The sequence below is a fragment of the Ambystoma mexicanum genome, chromosome 9 (genome assembly GCF_040938575.1).
Source record: "Ambystoma mexicanum isolate Mex_15411 chromosome 9, UKY_AmexF1_1, whole genome shotgun sequence".
In the NCBI taxonomy this organism is placed as follows: Eukaryota; Metazoa; Chordata; class Amphibia; order Caudata; family Ambystomatidae; genus Ambystoma; species Ambystoma mexicanum.
The window spans coordinates 1,026,998,813-1,027,014,466 of NC_090931.1; positions in this window are offsets into that span (position 1 = coordinate 1,026,998,813).

The following is a 15,654-nucleotide window of genomic DNA, read 5'->3' on the forward strand; positions in this document are numbered from 1 at the left end:
AGTCCCCATTCTGAGGACTATTCCCCATTCCCATTTGAGCCCCCATAGGGCTCAATGGGAATGGGGAAGTAGCTAATAACGGTACCGCAATTTGCGGTACCGTTATTAGCTCTGAAGTCCCTTAGCGGGTCCCATCCTTAACACCTGGTCAGACCAGGCCTTAAGGTAGGGACCCGCTAAGGGACCTCGGTATATGGAGGTAAGGGATTACGGCACCGGCACCCTTACCGCTGCCGGTAATCCCTTACCTCCTACCTCGTAATGAGGCCCTATGTCTTTCTATAAATAACACACTGGGCCTCATTCCGAGTATGGCGGTAATAATGGCACTATTTACGCCATGACTACCTCCCATACCGGTACCAAGTCCGACCTGGTTCAATGGGGACTTACCAGTCCATTCCGACCTTGGAGGGACCGGGAAGTCCCCATTGAAAAACCCATTCCCCATTCCCATTTCAACCCCCATAGGGCTCAATGGGAATGGGGAAGTAGCTAATAACGGTACCGCAATTTGCACTACCGTTATTAGCTCTGAAGTCCCTTAAGGGGTCCCGTCCTTAACGCCTGGTCAGACCAGGCGTTACGGTAAGGGACCCGCAAAGGGAACTCGGAATAGGGCGCAAAGGGATTACCGATACCGGTGTCCTTACTGGTGCTGGTAATCCCTTTGCGCCCATCTCGTATGAGGCCCACTCTCTTTCTTTCCTCTCTTTCTTCCCTATCCCACACCCCTTGGTTGTGCCTCTCACCCCACTTAGCATCCCTTTCCCCTTTTACTCAAAGCTTTGCTCTCCCTTGGGCTTAGGTCCAGGACTGGGCTTGACTCCCTTAAGTATCAGGTGAAACCCCACTAGGTGATACTTAAATAACATAGAGAGCGTTTTTGGAGAGTTGTAAACTGAGTTCCATGTATAGTTTACTGCAAACACATATTAAAGAACAGCACAACTTTAATGATGTTTTTTACTTTGCAAAAATTGTCAGGATTTGATCAAATAATGTGAAAGTGCTTACACTATACATCCCTGTTTTAGAAATATGGTAGTTTGGGTGCCATTCCCCGAGTTTTGGCTCACCCTCTTATTAACAGAATATATCCCTGCGCATAGAAGAGATTCTACAAAGCTAGTAAACCTGCCAAGTTAACTGCTGTGTACTAACTTACCATTCTCCAAATGTTCCTTGCAAACACAACCTAAATATCCTTACACTTTAGGACGGATATGTCTCCTCTCATTTGCTATATTTCAACTAATCGGACTGTCACACCCTAATGCTTTCACAAAACATTCTTCTTCTGCTGCAGCCCTCCTTCTGCGGTAGCAGCTATTACCGCTTCCCCATGCACTTATCTTCCACACCCCCTTTCTCTTTTCTCCAGCAGACTAAGGTCTGCATCCCCCTGTTGGAGACACAGTGCACCACTCCACGGACAAGCCTAGAAGCTCTGACAGTACTAGAGTGGTTATCTGGTGCAGTAGAACACCCAATGGCATGACCAATATGTAGGACAGTGTGCTTTCCAAGCGTGGATGGATGGTGTAAAACTGACCTGTGATTGTACTCCTTAGAGCTCTGATTTAGGGTTCCTTCCTAAATACTGTGGGTAAATAAACCAACAAGTTGGCTCAAATGCTGAAGAAGGCTATTTCACCAGAAGGAATAGGACAATTCCACCCAAAAATGAGTTGGTCGAGGATTAAAATGCAAATGACGAAGAAAACAATTATTGGCAATGCCGAATGTTTGGGCTTTTGTGTAGGCATGGGAATGGCACTACCCAGGCACAGCAGAAGTGGTATTAACTGGCCATTGATGGTAGCAGGTGCAAAATGGCGTGAGTACTTGGGCATCTAGTAGCAGTGCCTGGCAAATGCTGAATATGTTTACACAAGTGAAAATTGCTGGCTTTGCCAACGCTTGTTTTTAACATTTTTATTACACTAGTAGCAGGCTATACTGCTCCAATTAAGTCATTAACTCTCAGAAGACTGCTTTGAAAAATGCACTGTCAGTGCAAAGTAGGATGGTAAGGCTTGCGTGAAGCAAGCTCAAAGATTTCCCATGAGGAGGTGTTTTGGGTGGGGAGGGCCAGGAATTGGGTGAGAAAGTCCATAGGGATTAGCATGGCAATGGGCAGGCAATGTGTGGGCAAATGACCAAACAAACCTACAAGCTCTGTGTCCCTCCTCATATGCCATTTCTCCCTACCTGTAGTCTAAAGCAATAATTTCAGCTTATAGGTGGTGCAAGCGCCATCTAATAGCTAAAACTAAAAAAAAGAACATCAATGTGATGTTCAGATACAAGTACACAAGTAGTGAATCTTGGAAATGTACAGATTAAGGGTACCATCAAGAGATATATGTCCCCATTAGTGCCATTATGTAAAAAAGATACATTTATGATAACTCTAGGAGAAATGTGTGCATTTGTTCACTATTACACTTTGTGTTAGTGTGAAACTGTGGTGCTGAGTTTAGAAAAATATGGTTAAAATACTGTTAAGATGCACAGATGGCGTAGCACTTATGTATATTATTTCATCAAAAAAAGGGGTGGTAATGAAATTACCAACCATTTGTTCCAGCACTGCCAAACTTGTAATGGGGTTCATTGTTTGTTAAAAATCGAGCTTAGACATACTACACAAAGCCATATAGTCTAACAAACAATGCACAGATATACTAGTCCTGTCACTTATGGTGTTTGTTGGAACTGTGCAAACATCCATTCAACCATCCACATGCGCTCAAACTCACCCACCTGTGCTGTGGTTGTCCTTTCTCTCTTTCAATCTAGCACAACTGCTGCCACTTTTCCATTCGAGTGGATGTTTTGCACTGTTTTTGTCACTACTGTGCCCGATGTCTGTGTGGTGGGGGGAAGGATGGGCGGATTGGTGTTACCTCCAGCTTCATGTGTTGTATGGCACTGTCAGTCAGAGATGCTTGACGTACCAATGCCAGTGCTATGGCTGTTCCAAAGCATTCGCTGCTGTGCCTACTATGTGTGTGTGCGGGAGTGGGGTTAGCTTATGCTGCTACTTACTTGCCCAGATGCCGTTCCCTGTCATGTTCTGTGTGTGAGAGAAGCTTGACCAGCTCTCGGTTGTTTGCACTGATGTGGCATGTGCTTCCCTGGTCTGCGAGCTTTTGAAGCTCTTTCTGTTGCTCCCTGTGCTGCATCTGATGTAAGTTCACGAAGGAAGCAATCACAGCTGCGCGTGGCGCCTGACCTGTGAAAAAAGGAAGCTTGAACTTCGAATGCATGTGTTGCTCGTCGGCTCTGTTCCGTTGCAATTTCTGTGTAAGGAAACATGGGTCTGCTGCTGCATGCATTACACCTGCTCTGTGTGTGAGGTAAGCATGCACGGTGCTGCAGCCTGCCCGGTTGCTACCCGTGCTGCATTTGCTCTGTGTGTGGGAGACGTACACTGCTATTGCACATGTTTTACCAGCACTGCGCACCAATGACTCTTGGTCTTTTATTGTCAAACCGAGTCTGTGTGACTTTTGAGTTTGAAGTGTTGCTACCTATGCTGTACCAGGTGTGTGGGTGATTGCATTATGTCAATTGTGTGTGTTTGAAGCTAACAGTCGGTAGTACCCTGCTCGGAACCTGTTCTTTTTGTGCAGCATCTTTGCAATGCTGCTTCCTGTGCTTTGAAAAAGGTTTCCCTTCTCTCTGTGCTGGGCCGGTGTTTTGCGTACGATGGAATCATCATAAAACATCCGGCGCTGGCACCTGTTTTTTACCCTTCCTTAATGACTCAATTACTACTGGGTGCGTCCCGAAACTTTTAAAGTTAGCTTACATCAGGCAGCGCCCCAAAAATCCAACAGCAGACCCAAGTGAGCCTGCAAGTTACCACTCTGTCTCAGACACTCTATTCGTTGTAAAAATACTGGAAACATTAATATACGGTCAACTTTGGGATTTCATGGAGACAAACAACCTTCCCATGAGACACAGCGCCGCTTTAGACTGATGAGTGGTACAGAATCTGCCTTGTACTCAATCTGGAATACACCAAAGATCAAGACGTACACACGTTTGAGAGTGCGTTCATCCTACTGGACAGCTCAACATCTCTTCACACCACCAACCATGAGATTATTCTAAGGAGACTGGCAGACATGGGAAAAAAAGGAATGGCTCTATGTCATTTCCGCTGTTATAGAAATGGCAAGGCACAATTACTCTTCATAGCACATAAAATGCTTTGAGAAATGTTCATGGGACATGTTGAATGAAGAAACAAGTTCATCCCAGCAAGGAAGAGATTGCTATACATATTTTTGCAATACCATATGGATATTTAAATAACCTTTTTATGTTGCAATTAGGTTAGCAAACCTTATATACAGAGCTCTTGTCTATGTTAATTTATTTTTTATAGAATCAGTATGGACTACAGTAGGAAGATAGCCACTCGCAAGTTAATTCATTTTGAGGATGGGACCTTCACCCTTTTTCTTAAATATGACTCAGCTCTGTTTCAATGAGCATCACTTAGTCAATATTATTTACATTTGGAATATTTATCAGATTAAAGTTTACAATCCGAATTCCCTAAAACAAATGCCAATAGCTCCTACTAGTATAAGAATCTTATGAACTGCTTGTGGAGAAAATAATCTATATTCAAAGGTGTTATCCTATTTAAAGATTTACTAGAGTACCTTGTGACAGGGCCAGAGATCTAACCATGAACTTCCCATTCTTGTCAGACAACATGCTGGTGTGGCGATACAGAATAAGGACTCAGACATGTTATCAAAGGGTTTTATTTAACTAAAAAAAGTACTTTCTAGACCTACTTCTAAAAGGGGAGTTCCCTTCATAACAAACTATACTAAGGTGCTTGTCAATAGCCAAATTAACAAAAATAGTCCTCTGTCCAAACCTATCCTTTAATTTGGCCCTACAACTTAGAACAAATATAAATGAAAATCTAGGCATTGTGTCCTGCCTTCAGAGTTTTTCACCCGATCTCAGGGTTTCCAGGAATCCGTCCTAGTTTCTGATCCTGCTTGTCCATAAATACCAATTCTCCCTGGTGTTAACAGTCCATGGCGAGGAAGGATAATTCAGGGGCAATGCGTTGGTGTTGGAAGCAAGACAATGCAGCGCAACACAGCTTCAAATCCTGATCCTGCAATTAGAAGCCACTCCTGGTATTAAGCATGTTATAAATGAACAATTATAATGTAAAAGGTTCTCAAGTTAGCAACATAAAGTCTCAAGTACCTGAGAAGGTCAAATGTCCAAGTTGTCATAGGTGGATGGATACCTCTTTAATTCCTCGCCATCACTTGGGTGGGTTTCTTCTCACTAGGTTCAAGTCTCTGTGTTCCGCTTGAATTGACTCTTCACTTGTCTTATTGGGCCACTCTGGCTATCGTGGGTGTCTGTGTCCCATTGTCTCACTTGTCTCCCAGGTGTATTGGTGACCCCTCTTTACATATGCCTCTCTTGGTTCTCGGTAGTTCTACAAGCCTGTTGGCCGGTTACAATATTTGTGTATTTTGTGCTCCCATAACCCTTATTGTCACCTGTTTCTTCCTCTCTCTCCGGGCTTTTATGTCTCTGGTATGGGGCTAGGGTAATCCTTCCTTCTCACCCTTTTACTATCTGGTCTTTCCACTCCCCCTCCACTATGAGCAACCTGGGTACCTTCTACATCACAGGGTCTGCTCCAGTGAGGTGGTGTCTGCTTAGTAGCAGTGTGTTCCCCACGGCTTTCTGATGTTCCAGTCTAGACAAAAGTGAGTTTTGGGTAACGCTCATCACAGAGTTTCTCTGCTCCTTGGTTCTTTGGTTGTGAGCGGAGGATTTGTCCCTCCCTAGTGTCTGGATTCCGTGTCATTTCTCGGGCTCCGGACCCACCACGTCCTCTGCATGGTCACGTCTCCAGATGAGGCAAGCTGTGCTCAGCCTTGGCCTCACTGACTCTGCATGGCCCTATGCCTGGTCGGCAGCGTCTCTGTCTCCTTTCTCTCTCTGCAGCACAGCCAGCTCCACTGTGCTGCACTGCTCCTCAGTGACATTCTCACGTCAGAGCTTAGCCTCTGTATATTGCTTCTTCTCATCAATTTAAGATCGATTGTGCCTTTATTCTTGCTCTGTGACCAAGAAGGGGTGTGTTGTTTATGTTCAGCTGTCAAGCTCAAGGAGAGACCAGCATTGTCTTGAACCAAACATCCAGAGGCACTTTCAGTATAAATTGGAGTCCAACATACTGAATGTAACATCAGCTTCTCCGATTCCCTTGAATGCAGACAAAGCTTTAGTCATGGAGAGGGGAGTCTCTCCGAGTGAGGTCCCGATTTCCTAAACCCCTAGGGAGGGTTTTGCTTAGCGGGCTCCCCTCCCTAGCCTCAAAGTGGATGGCACCCTGCAGGGATGAAGGGACGAAACACCATATATCGCTTTTGTTAACGGAGAGGCCTCCCTTCAGTGATAAAAGGGGACTACTTAGAAAGTCCACATTTCCTTGTTCTTTTCCTTTTCAATGTTCGACAGAAAAGCAAAAGGTTTGTAGATCCAAAGCCCACCTCATAACTTGGCCATTTGTATCTTTCATAAGACTCATCTAGGCTAGGGATAAATGGTCAGTTCTTAGTCGAACATTCTCCCCGTCAAGTAGCATTGAAGACTGAATATGGCCCATTTGATGGCTAAGGCTTCCATCTCAACGTTGACATATGCTTGCTCCCTAGGAAACAACTTCCTTCTTGTATAAAGGACGTGGTGTTCAGGTCCATCATATTCCTGGGAAAGGACTACCCTCAGGCCCACTTTGTATGCATGTGTATGAAGCATACATTCCCGGTTGAAGTCAGTCATTTTCAGCATGGACTACTGACATGGTATTTGTTTTAGCCCATCAAAGCTTCTTTGTTCTGCCTCTCCCCAGATCAGTTTTTGAGGTTGTCCATTCTTCAACTTGTCAGTGAGACTGGCTGGCAGTGTGGAATTATTAGGAATGAAGCGACTATAATATCCTGGAACGCCTGAAAGGCTCAGAGATCTCGTTTGGTCTTGGAAACTGGTGTTCAGTGTACAGCCTTGACTTTTTCAATTTGGGGCTGAATTGACCCATTCCCCATGAATTATCCCAGATACTTCAATGCAGACTGTGCTAGGTGGAATTGAAACGTTTTTCTGCGTTTGCACTTAGGCCTGCTTTCCTTAAGGCGTGATTGTTCTCATATTAATGGTGCATAAACTCAGGCTAGGTGTTACTGTGTACCACTTAAGCAATATAACCCGAGCGTCAGGGGCATTACCGACTCAGGTAATGCCCCGGGGCCCATAGGTAAGGCCCTGAGTGAAGCGAGAAAATGGCCACCGCCATGGAAAGGGAAAACGGAGTCCGTTTTCCCTTTCCATGGTGGCCATCGGGAGCGGACGCGCTAGGAACACAAGTGTTCCCAGCGCGTCCGCTCCCGAAAAGGATAAAAAAGAAGGTAAGTGGGGTTGGGAGGATGGGAGTGGGATGGGGAAAAAAAACATACCTGCGTCCCCGGCGAGGGACGAGGCTAGCTTCCAGCCGTGTGGAGGTGTGGAGTGGGGGTGGCCCCGCTCCGAGTCTCCACACGGCTGGAGGCTTCCCTCATCCCCCTGCCGGGGACGCAGGAACAAGAAGGTAAGTTGGGGGGGGAGGGTGGTGGGAGGGAAGGGAATAAAAAAAAAAGACTTACCCGAGTCCCCGGCGGGGGGCGAAGGCAGCCTCTCAGCAGTGGGGAGGCTCGGAGCGGGGATGGCCCCGCTTTGAGCCTCCTCATTGGCTGAGGGGCTGCCACGCCCCCACTGGGAACAATGGCTGTGGAATCCCGGCTGAGGGATTCCCAGCCGGGTAACGACCCGGCGAGAGCCAATCAGAATGCGTGTTGCATTCTCCTTGGCTCTCGCCGGGTACTAATATGTAATACTACCCCTTAGTATCTAGAAGGTTGCAGGGGCCTGGTGTAGCCAAAAGGGAAGGACTTTAAATTGAAAGAGTCCCTGAGGTGTAGAGAAAACTGTTTTCTCCTAGTCATCTGGATTCTGGAGAACTTGCCATTATCCCTTTGTCAAGCTGTTAAGCGGCTTCACTTCAACACTACAGCTAAGTCAATGCCTAGTCTGGGATGCTGAGGGAAACCCTTATTGATATATTTTTAGGTCCAGTTCATGAACTCTGGATGATAACCCTTATATAACACCCCTCTCTTAGAATCCCCCTGACCCCACTGAGCCAGGAAGTAGGTCTGTTTTGCAAATTTAAAAGGTTTATTTGAGAAACATAACAATATATATCTATCACACTTTTATAATAAATTAATATTGGATATCACACTTAAAATATGACAGTGATCAACAATGGATAATGTTCTACTGGTAAACTGATTTGGTTACTTAGAAGTAGTATAGAGGATGAGGTAGCTGAAATGCTTTATGGTTTCAGGAAATGCAAGGTGGAATAAATGCAGTACAGAAAATAAACTGATATGGTTTCACAAGAGATAATATGTTCACTTTTCCCCTGGTGGCAATTCACCCCCCCCCCCTATATGCAATGCAAGGAGATGGAAGCAACACACACAGTCTTCAGGAATACAATGAAATACAATACGGAATTCAGTCCCACCCCGCCAGCAAGCTTAGACAACAGGTATGCTTTTTAAAACACGGGCAAGAGTGCTTTGCAATGTGGTGGCAAGGAAGTGAAAAATGCTAAAATTGCTTTTAATTCCCTATAGGAGGTTGAGGGTGAGTGGTAGACACTTTAAATCAGTTCAGGTCAGCCCTAACAATGGTTCAGGGATGGTTATTAGGTTGCAAACGAATTTTAGCAGTTCAGGCAAAAGCGGCTATCTTTTTACAGATGAAGAAATCGGGCCAAATCGCAAATCACAGTAAATTTCGAGAGTGCGTGTCTCGCGGAGGCACTATAAAGAGTAGCAAGTCGGTTCTAGGTCCGTTGGAAAGCCTAGAATCCCAGCTTTAAAATTAAAGTTAAATTTCGTTCCTAGCCCAAACGGTTCAAGAGATACGGACGATTTAATAAAGGTAGATTTTCGGATTTAAAGTAAAACTCAAAATGACAGGTGACAGTTTGCAGCTTTAGAATGACAGATGACAGCTCGCAGCTTTAGAATGACAGATGACAGGATTTCTAGGAGGCAGTTCTACTTAGGTTAAAATAGTTTGGATTAGATTATTTTAACTAAGAGATTGGTTTTGCACAGTGAGTACTCACACTATATTTTTGAAATAAACCGTCAAGGTCTCGTCAGGTTGGACAGGACTTCCGGCGGGTGGTTCTGAAGTCCCGGCTATCTGGGTCAGCTCTGCTCTCTGGGTCTGTCAAGCACCGGTTATGGTCTCTCTGGATCTCTGGTCTCTGGAGGTTGATGGATTTGAAGTCTGGAGTCTCCCGGCAAAGCGTCCCGCAAGAAAGTGGAAAGTGAATGTCTCTACCTGTCCCAGCAGTCTCTTTTTATGTGTTTTGGAACTGAGCCTGCCCCTCTCTACTTGTCATTGGCCCAATTCTCCCCTCTCCCATGATTGGGGGAAGGAAATGGATTGTCATCATGATGAGGTCTGTTTATGGGTCAGAGGATCCTCCCCTGGTCAATTTGCCCACAAATCTATATTTGATTCAAATACATATTTCCCAGATACACAATTTGTTGAAATTACATGTACACATTATATATTCCTTATGGTCCATGCTTGTCCGCCTCTGATCTTCCTGGGGGCTTGCATTAAAAAATGACAACATTTTGCGCTTTTTGACTGGTTTACCAATATCGGACATTTACCAAAAATTACACAAATGTGCGCAAGGAGTATGGACATTAATTGATGAAGTGTCAGATTTTTAACATTCAGACATTTGGAGTAAGACCCTATTTTCTGCTAGCAACCCCCCAGAATACACCTCAGGGTCCTAACACCTCTTAAAACGTGCACAGAAAAATCACAAGAATAATGATATTACTTATATAATTCTGACAAGTCCGTACTATGAATTATCCATCTTTTTTAAAATTATGCTCTGGCCCAGATGGGTGTGGTTTAGGTGCCAAAGTACATGGGGGAAGCTTCTGTCTGTCCCCGCCTCCAGCACAGTTGGCTCCCAGAGGCACTTCTCCCAAGAGGAAGCTATTTTACGACCCCCCCAATATAACATTTGCCAGAGCCCAGGACAGTGCATTGTTCTGTGTCTCTGCCCTAATCTAATCAGAGAGGTGTCATCTCCTTTTGGTGGGGGCAGCAGTATGCAGCTAGGCCTGGGAAGAGTGGCTGAGCAGGTTTCTCCTGTCGGGGGTAGTTGTCAGGCAGAATTCAGCTAAATGTCGCTTTAGTTCCCAGTTTAAATCAAACTTACAATTTTTACATATACATTAAATAATTACTTCCTTCAAGTCCTTTCAGAATATAATATTACATTGTATCCACCTCTTAGCTAGTCTTTCCTTGGCCTGGTTAGGGTTCATCTGTTCAGTTTTACACAAAAGTCTGGTGGTTTTAAAACGCCGGCTTTCTGATAGTGGTGAGTACCGGTATTGCATCCATTTTTGAGTTGTCTTGAATTTGACAGGAGATTTTTGCTATTGTTTTGATGGGCATCCTGACATTTGCGTGGTTATGTGGAACCCCCCCCACAAGAAGGATAAATCTTAAGAGTGGTCTTGTGCCCATGATTTCAGCAAATTTTTGACATCAGTAAAACAGATTTTCTTGAACAAAGGTCTCCGGTATTAGCTATCTTGCAATGTTTGGAATGGACATTTGGAGCTTGCACTCAAAGAAACAGAGGTGATTTAAAAGCGCTTTTGCTCTGACAGGTGCTGCTATTTTTCCTTTGGCACCACCTTTCACCCCTGGCGCTTTTGGTATGCGCACAACTGCGCGGTTCTCCTGGACTCTGGGATGGAATAATGGGCGGCGACAGCTCATCCCCACATTTACCCAGTCTATTGATTCAGCATGGGTCAAAACCCTTCACAAAGCCTAATGTAGAGATATATCGTGCAGACCCTATTTTTTGGATAAGCTCATCCATCCTGCCTGAGGATATATGATAATTTAACTTGAGAGTTAATTTCATTTTTCGAAACTCAATACTGAACCTCCAGCTTTCATCGGGTTTTGCTAACAAAACTATGGGGGAGTAACAAGGAATCTTGGATGGTTCAATTATATGTGCCTACAGTTTGGAGGTAAGCTCTCCCTCAATGATCTTTCTTTGAGCCTTACAAATTCGGTATGGTTTTAGATTTAGCATTTGTCCCGGTGGAGTTGGAATGAAATTAAAGAAATTAGGTACCTGACAGGGTTCTTCGGAGAAGACTTCAGGGAAATGTGCTACTAGATCATGGATATCTTCCTGCTGTTGAAGGGGCAGGTTTTTGGGAACTAGTTGAATTTCTTGTTCTTGATTAGTTAAGAGAGTGGCCATGGTAACAGTAGTATTCTTAAAGGAGTCGATTTTCCACTCCTTTATGAGATTTAAATGATAGATTTGAGTCTTTTGACCTTGATCTGGCTGGGCAACTGTGCAGTTTAGAGTGCCTGCTTTTTCCAACATCTTATAAAGGACATACCATTTGGAAATCATTTTTTTGCTGAGGTTAGTAACACAACTACAATAGAGTCTCCTGTGGAAAGGGACTGGCCAGAGCTTGTTTATCATGTAGAGTCTTTTGGTGTTTCTGGGCTCTACCTAAATTATATTTTATGATTTCTCAGGCTGCAGCCATGTGGATCTTAAGATTCTGGGCTGTCTGAGGAATGGGTAAGGTAGCTTCTTCCCTTTCCCTCCCCATCTGTCACCATGTGTAAGACATCTTGTGGTTCCCATTCATATAATAGCTCAAAGGGGGAGTATCCCAAGGGCGCCTGGGGTATTATTCTAATGACAAAAAGAGCCCAAGGAATCATGACATCACATTTACAGCCATCTGTTTCTACTAACTTGTGGAGGATCCTCTTGAGACTTTGATCAAATTGCTCTACAAGCCCATCAGTCTAAGGGTGGTATACCAAGGTTTGTAAGGCTTTTATTTGTAGGGTTTCTTTTACCTCTTGTATGATTTTAGACTTCAAAGTGGCGCCTTGGTCCATGAGAATCTCTGTGAAATCCTACTCAGGACTTAAAGGGGAATATGTTTTTCAAAATGTGTTTGCTGGTGTTGTTCCTTAGTGGCAACGCTTCAGGGTACTGATTAGTGTAGTCCACTTGTGGGATATTTTCACCCCAGGATAAGTTAACTGCATCAGGCTAAAAATTAGGCCCAACCGTGCAGGAATATTGAAAGCACACTGTTAACTGGCAGACAAAAAGAGCAGCATTTAGTTCAGTTGCCAAATCCTCAAATATTGTCTGCAGAAAAAGGAAATAAAAATTAATTGTGGCATGATTCCAACATGGCCGAAAGAAATGAGGGTTACTTTCCATTACACGTGACAGATGCACTAAAGTACATATTTACTTAAACAGACAACTGCCATGTAGAAGTTTGAGCATTTTGCAGGTGGGATGGAACTACGAACAAAAAAAAGCAAAGCTCCATTGCCAGAGGAATTACATATCTTATAATATAAAGACAAACATTGATGGAATGGTGCAGAAGAAAATGTATATTTGATATGATGTGAAATATTAAAGCAGGCCCCATCTAAATAAGATAAATTGTGACATTTAAAACCACTAGTTTCTGTTCATATGAACTGTGTCAGCCTGGGCTGGAGCACCCTACATAAGATCACAAAGGTCACCCCCCCTTCACCTCTCTATCTGGAAATTTGTGCCTGGGAACTGGGAAGAGGTTTATTTGGGGGAAAGGACCACCATTGAGTAAACTAAGAAGCAGCTCATGGATTTTGAACTCTGTAAAATACTTGAAATTAAATTCAGTGTGTGGTGGGGTTCTGCGATAACGGCCAATTGACAGGTACCAGACAATGGGGGTCATTCCAAATGAGGCGGTAAGGGGTTAATGGCATCGGTAATGGTGCCGGAGCCATCAACCCCTTACTGCCTTATTACAAGTCTGTTCGCGGTAACCCGCTAAGGGCACCTGGTATTACCAGGCGCCCTTAGCGGGTCCCGCAAGCAGATCAGGGTGCTAACAATGGGCCCGTTATTAATGGACCCGTTGTTAGCACCCTCCTCTATGGGGGCTTGAATGGGAATGGGTAATGGTTCCTCGGATGAGGTGTTACCGGGCCCTCCAAGGTCGGAATGGCCCGGTAATTCCTCATTCAAGGAACCCAGACCTAGTAACCGGTAAGGGGGTAGCCATGCCCCTAATAGCGGCATTGGCTGCCTCCTACCTTGTAATGACTCCCAATGTCACATGAGTCAGGGGGTGGAAATATACCACCCCTGTGCTAAGTTAAGGGAGCATAAGTTCAGACCCTTGTCCTTGAAAGAATGTTAAGTGTTCTATTGCAGACCAAGTCAACATAGAGCAGACGCCCAAGCATACATCAAGGTTTTGGGAAGAAGAAATGGTTTTATTTATTAGGTGAAAAGCATGTATGTAACTACAAGGCTAACATAGGATTCTAGAGAGAATCATATTTTGCTCATAAACTGGGTACCCGTAGTAGATACAGGCATGGTTCAGGTGTTTTTTGGGAATGCATATGAAGAGCACTATCTATTGATAGAAATCCCTGCAAAAGTCTAACTAGGGAACCAGAGTTTTAAGCTAAAATGTGACTTGAAAAGTTATGTATCGGAGGGTCAGTAAAATGGTAGCTCATTGAACCAGATACTTGTCTATGAAACATCAAGATTTTAACTGAAGTCCTTTTGGGGGGAATCACAAAAATCTGCCATTCACACATGCAACCACATCCCAACATCAGACAAAGTTCATTGGAACCGGCATGATCAGACCAATTCAGAAATATATGGATTGCAACCCTTATCTGTAAATTGAATAAAAGCGTCATGTTGAAGATTTTAAAATTCATATCTGAGTTGGTCAGAAATCCAATTTCTAATGGGGGGAACAAGAACTACCAGAAATGGGGCCTAGAAACCTAAACCTATCAAAGGGAAGGGAATAGGTCTTGCATAGGCGGAAGAACACTCAACTTCCAATTGTAATCATTAGCCAATGAGCTGCCACCTCATTATTTAGAGATTCTGCATTGTGATTAGGAGTTTTTAAAAGGATATGCACAATGGAAAAGGAGGAGAACCAAAATTGCAAGGGAGACAGAATGAGTGGATGTGACAAGGAGAAAGGTGCACTAAAATCTGGAGGGAACCAGGAGAGAGCAAGAGGCTGTGCCATCCATAACCAGAGACCAGGAGAGGCAAAACGAGGGTTTGATGCTGGGGCCTACCCATAACCAGAGACCAGGAGAGTCAAACAGAGGGATTGATGCTGAAGGCCATCCATTACTGAGTCTGGAGAGGCAATCTAACCAGGTCCTTATGCTCCCCATTAGATGACCGAAGAGGTGTGATGACTTTTCCTGAGCAGATAACCAAAGTGATTTAAAGTAAGTACATAAGACAAACCATTGGTGGGGATCTGTTTGAATTAATATCTTCCCCTTATTGATGGGTTTGGTTTATAGAAGTAGATCCCTACCATTTTCTTAATAATTAATAATATAATTGATTCACACATAGTCAATGGAGACAGTAGTGATTTTGGGGAAATTCGAAATGTCCAACATCTATACAAGTGATTATAACGGTATAGGGCATCAATACGGCTTTACCAGTGCGTTGATACTGTTCCAGTAATTCCATTTACCAGCACATTACTGCACCGGCAAAGTACAAGTTTGCCAGTGGGGCACCTCATTTACCTCTGGTATTGCTTTTCTTTTGGGATTAATCTGTGGTTTTTAGATGGCTGAGTTTTTTCCTTCAAGGTTACCACACAGTTTGAAATGTATTTACTGCGTTGTTTTCCAAATAAACAATTCAATCTTTATTTTTGTTTTCTGGAATTTACAACTGGTTAAAAGTGTAGAGTATTAGACCTCAAACTTGAGTAGTCAGGGATGGCTAGTCGTCATAAGTAATTCCTATTTGTTAGAGGGGATTTTGGAGATCTGTTTTGTGTATACAGAGGCTCTGTTCCCCTGTTGGTGAAAAAAAGAAATGATGATGGCGAGCCCTTATTAGTGTCGGGGTGAAAAGAGCAATCTAATGTAGGGATCTTCCTGATCCGTATTTTTCTACTCAGGTAGATCCCTACATCAGATTGCTCTTTTGACCCCAACACTAATAAGGGCTTGTCATCATCATTTCTTTTTTTCACCAACAGGGGAACAGAGCCTCTGTATACACAAAACAGATCTCCAAAATCCCCTCTAACAAATAGGAGTTACTTATGACGACTAGCCATCCCTGACTAGTCAAGTTTGAGGTCTAATACTCTACACTTTTAACCAGTTGTAAATTCCAGAAAACAAAAATAAAGATTGAATTGTTTATTTGGAAAACAACGCAGTAAATACATTTCAAACTGTGTGGTAACCTTGAAGGAAAAAACTCAGCCATCTAAAAATGACGGATTAATCCCAAAAGAAAAGCAATACCAGAATGGATACGACTCGAATTCGAGTGTGATATAACGATAGGGAAGATTCGAGGTCTCGATTCCCAACTCAGGTTCT